Source organism: Rousettus aegyptiacus, unplaced genomic scaffold (assembly GCF_014176215.1).
Source record: "Rousettus aegyptiacus isolate mRouAeg1 unplaced genomic scaffold, mRouAeg1.p scaffold_m13_p_9, whole genome shotgun sequence".
NCBI lineage: Eukaryota > Metazoa > Chordata > Mammalia > Chiroptera > Pteropodidae > Rousettus > Rousettus aegyptiacus.
In genome coordinates this window covers 87,652,465-87,662,785 of record NW_023416312.1, presented here as the reverse complement: position 1 = coordinate 87,662,785, position 10,321 = coordinate 87,652,465, and the positions used below count along the sequence as shown (strand labels likewise).

Sequence of the window (10,321 nt, the reverse complement as noted above, 5' to 3'; positions counted from 1 at the left end):
TCTGTGTGCACTTTGTAAGAATGTATATTCTGCTGCTTTGTGGTGAAATGCTCTAAAAATATCAATTAAATTCATCTAGTGCATGTGTCACTTAAGACTCCTGTTTCCTTGTTGATTTTCTGTCTGGAACAATTGTCTATTGGTGTCAATGGAGTGTTAAAGTCTCCTACTATGACTGTATTACTGTTGATCTCTCTTTCTTCATGTTTATCAATATTTTCTTTATATTTTTAGGTGCTCCTATGTTGGATGCATAAATATTTGCAAGGGTTATGTCCTCCTGTTATATTGATTATTATTATGTAATGACCTTCTTTGTTTCTTACTGTAGTCTTTGTTTCAAAGTCTACTTTGTCTGATATGAGTATTGCTACCACATCTTTTTGTTTGTTTCGATTCTCATGAACAATTTTTTTTTTCCCATTCACTTACTTTCAGTCTGTGTGTATCTTTGGATATGAAGTGGGTCTCTTGTAGACAGCATATGTGTGGGTCTTGTTTTCTTATCCATTCAGCTACCCTACCTTTTGATTGGAAGATTTAATTCATTTGCCTTTAAAGTGATTATTGATAGGTACATTATTACTGCCATTTTACTATTCATATTCATGATTTTTTCCCCTTTCTTCTTAAAGAAGTTCCTTTAACATTTCTTGTAATACTAGTTTGGTGGCCGATGAACTCATTTAGGTTTTTCTTATCTGGGGAGCTCTTTATCTCTCCTTCGATTTTCAATAATAGCTTTGCTGGGTAGTGAAGTTTTGGTTGTTGCAGGTCCTTGCTTTTCATCACTTTGAATATTTAGTTCCAATAACTTCCGGCCTGAAAAGTTTCTGTTTAGAAATCAGCTAACAGTCTTATTGGAGCTCCCTTGTAATAATTAGGTGCCTTTCTCTTGCTGCTTTTAGGATCCTCTCTTTGTCTTTAAATTTTTGGCATTTTAATTATGATGTGTCTTGGTGTGGTCCTCTTCAAGTTCACCTTGTTTGGGACTCTGTACTTCCTGTACTTGTATGTCTATTTCCTCTCTCCAGATTAGGGAAGTTTTTGGTCATTATTTCTTCAAATAGATTCTCAATCCCTTGCTCTCTCTCTCTTCTTCTTCTAGTACCCCTGTGATATGAATGTTGTTATAGTTGATGCTGTCCCAGAGGTCCCTTAAACTATTTTCATTATTTTTGGATTTTTTTGATGTTTTCATTTTGTGTTTTTTGCTACCTTGTCTTGCAAATCACTCATTTAATTCTCTGCTTCATGTAATCTGCTATTGATTTCTTCTAGTGTATTCTTCATTTCTGACTGGTTCTTTTTTATTGTTTCTATGTCTTTTTTTTTCTTATGATCTCTTTGTCGAAATTCTCACTGAGATCATTGAGCATCCTTATAACCAGTGTTTTGAACTCTGCATCTGATAGACTGCTTGTCTTCATTTTGTTAAGTTATTTTTCTGGAGCTTTGTTTTGTTTTTCATTTGGGATATGTTTCTTTGTCTACTCATTTTGGCTGCCTCTCTATGTTTGTTTCTATGTATTAGGTAGGTCTCCTACATCTCCCAATCTTGGCCTGGTGGCCTTCTGTAGTAGGTGCCCTGTGGCCCTGGTGGAGCAATCTCCCCAATCACCTGTGCCAGATGCTCCAAGAGTATCCCTTGTATGGGTTGTGTGTCCCCTCTTGTTGGAGTTGAGCCTTGATTGTGTTGGCGCATAAATGGATGGGACTGACCCTCAGGATGACTGGCTGTGAGGACTGGCCATGACCACAGCATATGAGCTGCTGTGTGGGGGTTGACCCCACAGACTTGAGTTTGCCCCAGCAGGCTCTGATGTCTGCTTAGATCACCATTTGGATATGCCACTTGTGGGGCTAATTGTGGTGCTCTATTGTGATCTGAAGTTGGCCACTGGGTGTGTTTGTTAGGGCCTCTTGAGATGGGCTCCTATGCATGCCAACGTCAGCCACTGCCTAGGACTGGCCTGGGGCTACATAGTAGGAACTACAAAGCTATCCACAGTTTATCATTGCCTGTGCTGGGTTTCGAGGCACGTGGGAGAGGCCATATTTCGAACCCATCATTACAGGGCTGGGGGCAGCTCAGCAAAAGGCCCAGGGCACTCTAAGGCCTGCTATCTCTTGTCAGCTGCCTGTATGTCTCAGCCACCGAAAGAGACTCCTGTGGTATGAGAGCTGGATGAGCCGGGGTCTCAAGGAGTCACCAGGGTGGGGTGAGTGGTGTTTTGCAGGTTAATGAAAATCCAGGTTTGAGCTAGTGCTGAGCCCAGGGCCATTTGGACAAAGGCTCATAGAACACTGAGGCCAGCTGCCACCCACCTGGGTCCCACAGACCCCCAGAGTTGTCCAAGAAAGACTGCCATACAGGCAGGGGCTGGCTGTCTGCCACCAAAAGTGCCTCTTGAGGTATGTGAGCAAAGGCCAGTTGTTTGCTGCTGAAAAATCATCATGTGGTGTGTGAGTTTGGTGGAGCTGGGTCCCAGGGAGACACCAGAGTAGAGGGAGTGAATTTCTTCAGTTCAATGCAGATTCATTTCTGTCCATGTGGGAGGAGAGCTCAACACAGGAAAGATGGCACCCATCCATAGTCTACACGGGAGTGGGGCTCCATACATGGACAATGGTGGCTGTCCCTCTAGCCCTCACCATGAAGCCACATGAATCAGTCTCTTTCTATATGTCTCTGATGCTTCCCAAGCACCATCCCTTTATAAGAGCCCAGGGTGAGTGCCTGTGAGTGGGTGAGCCTGTGTGTGGGCCCTTTAAGAGGACATCATGGTTTCCAGCAGCCTTTTGTCTCACCTGGGTGGGTGGAATCCCAACTGCTTTTCATAGTCAGATGTTGTGGGGACTTTTCTTTCTGGCATTGGAACCCTGGGTTGGGGAACCTGGTATAGAGCTCGTACCCCTTGTTCCTCTTGTGGGGGGACCTCTGCAGCTGAGATATCTCTCCAAATTTTTAACTGCCACACATACGTGTGGGGCCAACTTCTTTTGCATCTCTGGCCCTCATGCCAGTCTCTATGTGACTTCTTATTTATATCCATAGTTATAAAACTGTTCAGCTAGTCTTCAGATGGTTCTCCAGGTCGATTGTTCTTTAATTTAGTTGTATTTCCAATGTGCATGGGAGGAGGCAAGCATAGCCTCCCATTTTCCTACTCTAGCACCTGTCCAGACTCCCCTAAGAGAGTAGATCTTAAAAACTCTCATCACAAGGAAAAAAATTGTAACTGTGTGTGGTAATGGATGTTGACTAAACTTATTATGGTGATCATAGTGCAATTAAAAAAAAATACCAAAACCGAGGACAAAACAAATGCCCAGATAAACAAGCAGTAAGAGAGTATATTGCTAGCATTATTACATTATAACAAATATAATGAATAAATAAATAAACAAGAAAGGAAATATCTTTAAAAATTCCTTAGGGTGAAAGGAATTGATACCAGAGTTTAAACTGAGTCCACACAAAGAAACAGAGAGCACAGTAAAGGTTATTTTGTAGAAAACTAAAAAGAGAAGAAATTTTATTTATAGATTCCCTTTTCTTATCTTAATGGATTTTAAAATAACTCCATAAAATAATAATTATAAAATTGTATTCTTAGGCTTTTAACATATAAAGATATGGTATATATGACAATAATGTCTTGATGGAGGAGAGAGGGAAAGAAACTTTATTAGAGGAAGTAAGTGATACCAAACCATAGTTTGAAACTACAGAAAAAATAAAGAGCACCATTAATGGTAAATGTGTAGGTTAGTGCAAAAGACTTGAGCAACCACTAAGAAAAATAGCTCATAAAATGGAGAAATTATTTAATAAAGGAATTAAGAAGATATAGTAGAAAATGTGTTTAATAAAAAATATGGCCATAAAAGAAGAACAGGAAGAAAAAGATGAAACATACAAAAAAAATTAACAAAGTGCCAACAGTCCATACTCATAATATCATTAAATGTGAATGGATTATGCAACTTAAACAAAAGACTGGATTGAAGACCCAAGATCAAGCTATATGCTGTCTATAAGAGATGCGCTTTAGTTTCAAAGAGACATGAATATGTTGAAAGTAAGAGGATGGAAAAAGATGTACCATGCAAACAACAACCTTAAGAATGCTATTGTGGTTATACTGCTATCAGATAAAATATACTTTAAGATTAAAAAAAGTTATTAGAGACAAAGAAGGATATTTTATAATAATAAGTGTTAGCAAATATATAGAGAAATTGGAACGCTCATACACTGACGATGGAAATATGAAATGGAGTAGCCACTTTGAAAAATTTTGCCAGTTCCTCCAAAACTTAAACATAGTTACTAAATGACTCAGCAATTCTATGTCTAGGTATATACCCAAGTGAAATTAAAACATGTGTCCACAGAAAGACTTGCGCATAGATATTCATAGCAGCTTTGTTCATGTTAGCCAATAATTAGAAACAAACCAAAATGTTCATCAACTGGTGAACAGATAAACAAAATATAGTATATTCATTCAGTGGAATACTATTTAGGGATAAAAGAAACTACCGATACATGCAAGAACATGAATGAACTTCAAAAACATTCAAAAACCAGGTACAAAAACTATATATCCTATGATTCCATTTATATTAAATGTCCAGAAAATACAAATCTATATAGACAGAAAGTAAAGGAGTTGTTAGCTAGATCTAGGAGTAGAGATTAATTGCAGATGGACATAATGGATTTTCTTGGGTTGATGGAATGTTTGGTAGGTTGTGGTGATGGTTGCACAACTCCGTAAATTTACTAAAAATTGTTTAATTGAACAGTTACAGCAGTGAATTTTATGGTATACAGATTATACCTCAATAAAATTGTTTTAAAAACATGAACATATGATCAATATCACTAGTTACTATGAAAGGCAAATTAAAAGCACAACGAGATACCATTGCATATCCACTTGAATGGCTAAAACTTAAAAAAAATAGACAACAATTATTGGCAAATATATAGAGAAATGGGAAAACTTATAAGTTGCTGGAGGCAATATACATGATACAGCTACTTTGTAAAATAATTTTGCAGTTTTCTAAAATGTTAAATATAAATTTACCATTTGACCCAAGGTCAAATACCCAAAAGGGATGAAAATATATGCCTACACAAAGACTAGTACAAGAATTTTCATAGCAGAATTATTCATTATAGTCAAAAACTAGAAACAAACCAAATCTCCATCAACCGATAAATTGATAAATAAAATGTGGTGTATCGATACAGTGGAATACTGTTGCTTCTTGGCCTTTAGGCTAAAATCAAGTGTAGCATACAGTGGAATATTATTCAGCCATATAAAGGACGTAAAATACATCTACGATGTGGATAAACCTCAAAAACATTATACTAAGTCAAAGAAACCAGACACAAAAGGTCATAGATTGTATCTACATATATTGATACACAAATTGTATGATTCCATTTCTATGAAATATCTAAAACAGGCAAATCCATAGAGACATAAAGTGGTTACATAGGCTTTAGGATAGGAACAAGGATTAACAATAAATGGATTTTATTGGGGTGATGAAAATGTTCTAAAATTGACTTATGGTGATAATCTTACAATGTGGAAAATTTACTAAAAATTGTTGAATCGTACACTTGGAATAGGGGAATTATATGATATGCAAAATATGCATCAATAAAGGTATATTTAAAAAGCTGGTGACCCTGAACAAGCCTGATCTCGTCTGATCTTGGAAGCTAAGCAGGGTCAGGCCTGGTTAGTACTTGGATGGGAGACCACCTAGGAAGACCAGGTGCTGTAGGCATAAAAAATTAAAAAAAAATAAGGGATTGTAAACTGACAGGGTCCTTGCAATCTGCGAGGTCAACCAAGGGTTGCCTCGCCTAAAAAATAAAAATGAAATAAAAATAAAAATAAAAAGCTAGTGAGTTTTAGGGCTATGTAGTGGTTACTATTGTTATTTTGCCCAGATCCCCTCCTCAGATATTGTAATTTATAATAAATGTATATATGGTCTTTCACACTATTCCTGGCACAGAGCACCTAAAACCTTGGAATTTCTTAAGCTTTCTGAGAGATTAAGGTATCTTTTGTTATTCATAGTAAACCCTTTCAACCACATTTGTGTTTATGTTAATAAACTGACTTTAGGAAAGCCCCTAGGGTGGGGCTGGTTACAAGGAGAATCTACCAGGTTGGAAGAAGATTGGAAGTTTTCTGCCCCAGCCTCCAACCTCCAGGAATGGGAGAAGGGTTAGAGGTTGAATTAATTACAAATGGTCAATGATTTAATCAATCGTGCTTAAGTAATAAGCCTCCATGAAACCCCGAGAGGAAGGGTTCAAAGAGCTCCTGGTTAGTGAACACATGGAAATGTGGGGAGCAGTGTGCCTGGAGAGGGCATGGGAACTCTGTATTCCTTCCCACACATCTTGCCCTCTTCATCTCCCCCATCTATATGTTCTTGAGTTGTATCCTTTTATAATGAACCTCTAAACTGTTTACCTGTGTTCTGTGAGCCACTTTAGCTAATTAATAAACCTGAACAGGGGGTCATGGGAACCTCTCATTTATAGCTGGTTGGTCAGAAACACTGGAGACAACTTGGATTTGAGATTAATGTCTGAAGTAGAGGCAGTCTTGTGGGACTGAGCTTTTAATCTGCTGAATCTGATAAAATCTTTAGGTAGATAGGGTTGTTATGCTCCGACTCGTATCTCCATGAACCACCAAGAAGCCAACACGGATGCAAGAGCAAGAGGGAGTTTATTTCAGACTCGAGTCTGGACCACAGTCCGCACACCGACGCAGCAGTGAGTAGGAGGTGGTCTCGAACATGGGGCTTCAGGGGTATTTGAAGGGGAAAATCGTAAGCACGGGGAGCGATGTCTTGGCATTACAGGATTGGTACAATGAGCTTGTCTCTTAGCAGGATTGGCTGGGTGATGGCGCCAAGGAACAAGGCGGGGAATTTGGAGAGTTACTTTCCATAGTTGCTCTGATTGGCTGAGTCTAGGGTGGGGTGATCCTCTCGCTATCTGTGGCTTTTCATGGGACTGGCCTGTGCTTAAGATGGAGTCTTATACCTAAGATGGAGTCACTTTGGTTGTTCAGGGTCAGAATTGGTTTAACTTATAGGACACCAAATGGTATTGCAAAATTGCTTGGTGTGAGAAAACCACACCCATTTGGAGACCAGTATTGAGAGTAATGAGTGTATAGAGGAAAATAATTTGTTTTCCCCTATACCTCCGATCCTTTTACCGATGTCTAAGGACCACTGCCCTTGGCTTTTGTGTATGTTTGCTTCTCAATGCCTGCACCTATGTGTCTCTAATCCTCCTGGAAGCCTGTTTTTGGGTTAATAGAAACACTTTTCTTCTACATAGAGAACTGGCAATGCCGATGAGTTTACATACACCCTTACACAACCCCATTCCTTCCCACCTCCAAGCCATGGGCAGTCTTTACCCAATGACTGATATGGGAGTATACAAATTTAGTTTCTTTGTGTCAAGTAAGGACAAACTCTGAGGCAGAATTTACACTTAGTGTTCCTCTGTGGATTATGTCAAAGCAACCCTCCCTCTGTTAGGCAGCTAGTGACACATGAGCAACAAGGGGGAACAAAGGAATAGGGGCCCAGCCCAGATATTGCCCAAGGAACACCCCAATGGTAGTAGAATTCTGGGTACACACATGTGCACTAGGCAAAGTTATTGCTTAGTGTCAATTAGATGTCAATAAAGATGACCTCATTTGCCAATCACCTAGGAATGCCTTTGTAACCACCCATCATAGACCTTTTATTTGCCCTTTGGGGCTCCCCTCCCTTTTTCCCTTCTGGGTTATCTCTTTTATTGGTGGCCTTTTATTGCCTTTTTGCCCTTTTGTGGCCATTTAGGCCCCTTCGTGTTGATTACAGTGCTGGGATCATGTGCCTCCTTGGGGCATTCTTTGTCTTTCTAAAATATATTTTTAATAAAGCTATTAAATCTCAATGACCTGTGATTCTTCGCTGTGTCGTTTGAGGAAGAACCAAGGAAAAATACTAACTATACGTCTGCGCCATCATTATCCTTCCTCCCCACTGCCTTTGGGGTGACACCGAACTCCGATTGGGCCTAACGGTGCCACTTCCACCAGATGTTGCCAGAAATTACACAATTGTTTAATTGCTTCTCCCTTTCCTGTCCTGCTTCCTCCAGACTCTTACCAGGTTCTCCTGAGAGCACTTCCTTAAATTAATGGCATATGCATGAATCCTCATCTCAGTGACTGCTTCTGAGGAATTCAACTCAAGACAGGGAGGTTACTTATTCCTCATTCCCCCCATTTTCAAGCGGAAGGACATCTACTGAAGTAACACTGCAGGCTTTTCTGTGTCCCTCAATTCCCATCATGGGAAGAGAAATGACATACTGAATTGTGAGATTGGGACTAGGATTTTGGCATATTTAGGTAGATAAGATGCCGTATGAACCCTCAGATAATGGTGCTAGCTGAGTCCTTGTAGGCAGTAAAGGCAAATCCACACTTGGCATAGGTGTCAATCTGTCAGAATGAACCACTAACCTTTCCAAAGGGAAGGGGTTGAATGTGATCATTTCAACACCAAGTGACTGGTTGATATCCTCAAAGGATGGTGCCATACTGAAGACTTGGTGTTGGTCTCTGTTGCTGGAAGATTAGACATTTGGCTATGGCAATATGTCAATCAGTCTTGATAAGAGGAAGCCCATGCTCTTGGACCTGTGCATAGCCTCCATCTCTGCCATTGTGGGTACGCTTTTGACCAAGTACTAGAGTGGTAGAGAACAGATTGGCTGATATAAGCTGGCCAGGCCATCCTGTTTCCTTGGTCATTCTTCTGCAGTGGATGCTTTCTGGTGTGTATTAATGTGAAAAGTCAAATATCTGCACTTTGTGCCCATTCCCGTAAGTCCACCCATGAACCTCTTTCTTAGACCTTGACTCTAATCTTTCTACCTTTCCTTTCCAAGCCCCTGACCAACTAACCGAGCCATGCACTGTTGACCATGAACCAATATATATTATAACCCCAGACCACTTGTTCCACACAAAATGGATGATCAAGTACTAAAAGCTCTGCCATTGTCTTTCAGGGACATTCTTGTGTGGGGACATAGGAAAGCAGCTGCACATTTTCAGCTTATACCAAAACATTGAGCCTGTCCATCCATGAACTAAGTTTGAGCTCTTTCTTTTTATGTCAGTTGGTCATAAAGGATTCTCTCCCTTCCATGTGCCCATAGGTATGAGTTGAATGAGAGGCACCAGTGGTGGATGACATAAGTGTCTGGACTACCTGTTCCTTCAGCTTACTTGTGTCTTCTGGGCCTGCTTGAGCCCAATCCTACTGGGCATAGTGCTTAATCTTACAATGGAATTCTGTGGGGCCTACCTAACCTTATGACTGAGTAGGTCTGAGAGAACCCAGCTCATGATGGGCAGTTCTGGGAATATGGTTACTTGATGTTCCAAAGTCAGGTGCTCAATTTCTACCAGGACGCAGTAGCATGCCAGGACCTCCCTTTCATTTTCATTTTCTTTTACTTACTTACTTACTTACTTACTTACTTATTTATTTATTTATTTAAGGTGAGGCAACCCTTGGTTGACCTCATAGGTTACAAGGACCTTGTCAGCTTATAGTCCCTTATTTTTTATTTTTTATACCTATAGCACCTGGTCTTCCCAGTTGGTCTCCCATCCAAGTACTAACCAGGCCCAACCTTGCTTAGCTTCTGAGATTAGATGTGATCAGGCTTGTTCAGGGTGGCATGGTGGTAGACTAGGAGCTCCCTTTCACATGGTATGCTAGCAAGATGGTATGGTCTTGCTCCAGAACCTTGTGTCTTACTGTACTTCTATTTGGGCTTGTCAGAAACTCCACCTGGCATTTTTTTTGCCACAGAACACCTAATATAATAAAACTTTCTGGATCATGTGACTCAAGTAGCAGGATTGTATCTACTACAGCTTGGACTTTATATAGAATCTTTTCTTGGTCTGAGCTCCATTCAAAATTAGTATCCTTTCATGTCATTCAATAAATGGACCAGTGTAGTATTCTCAAGTGTAAAATGTGCTGTTTCCAGACCTAAAGAGGCCCACTTTTGTAGTCTTTCTTAGAGGTTGGAGGTCCAAAGTGCAACAATTTGTCCACCAGTTTGGAGCAAATATCCCAGCATTCCTTAGACCCTAGATATCTATAAAGATCACTCATGTGCCTCACCTCTGAATCTTTGTAAGGGTTCTCTTTGATTCTCTAGGGTGCATAT

At 40.0% G+C, this 10,321-nt stretch overlaps 1 pseudogene; it reads right to left on the bottom strand.

The window, feature by feature from the left end:
* Positions 1-9,713: 9,713 nt before the first annotated feature.
* On the bottom strand, positions 9,714-9,832 carry LOC118608448 (annotated as a pseudogene).
* Between the last annotated feature and the right edge of the window lie 489 nt (positions 9,833-10,321).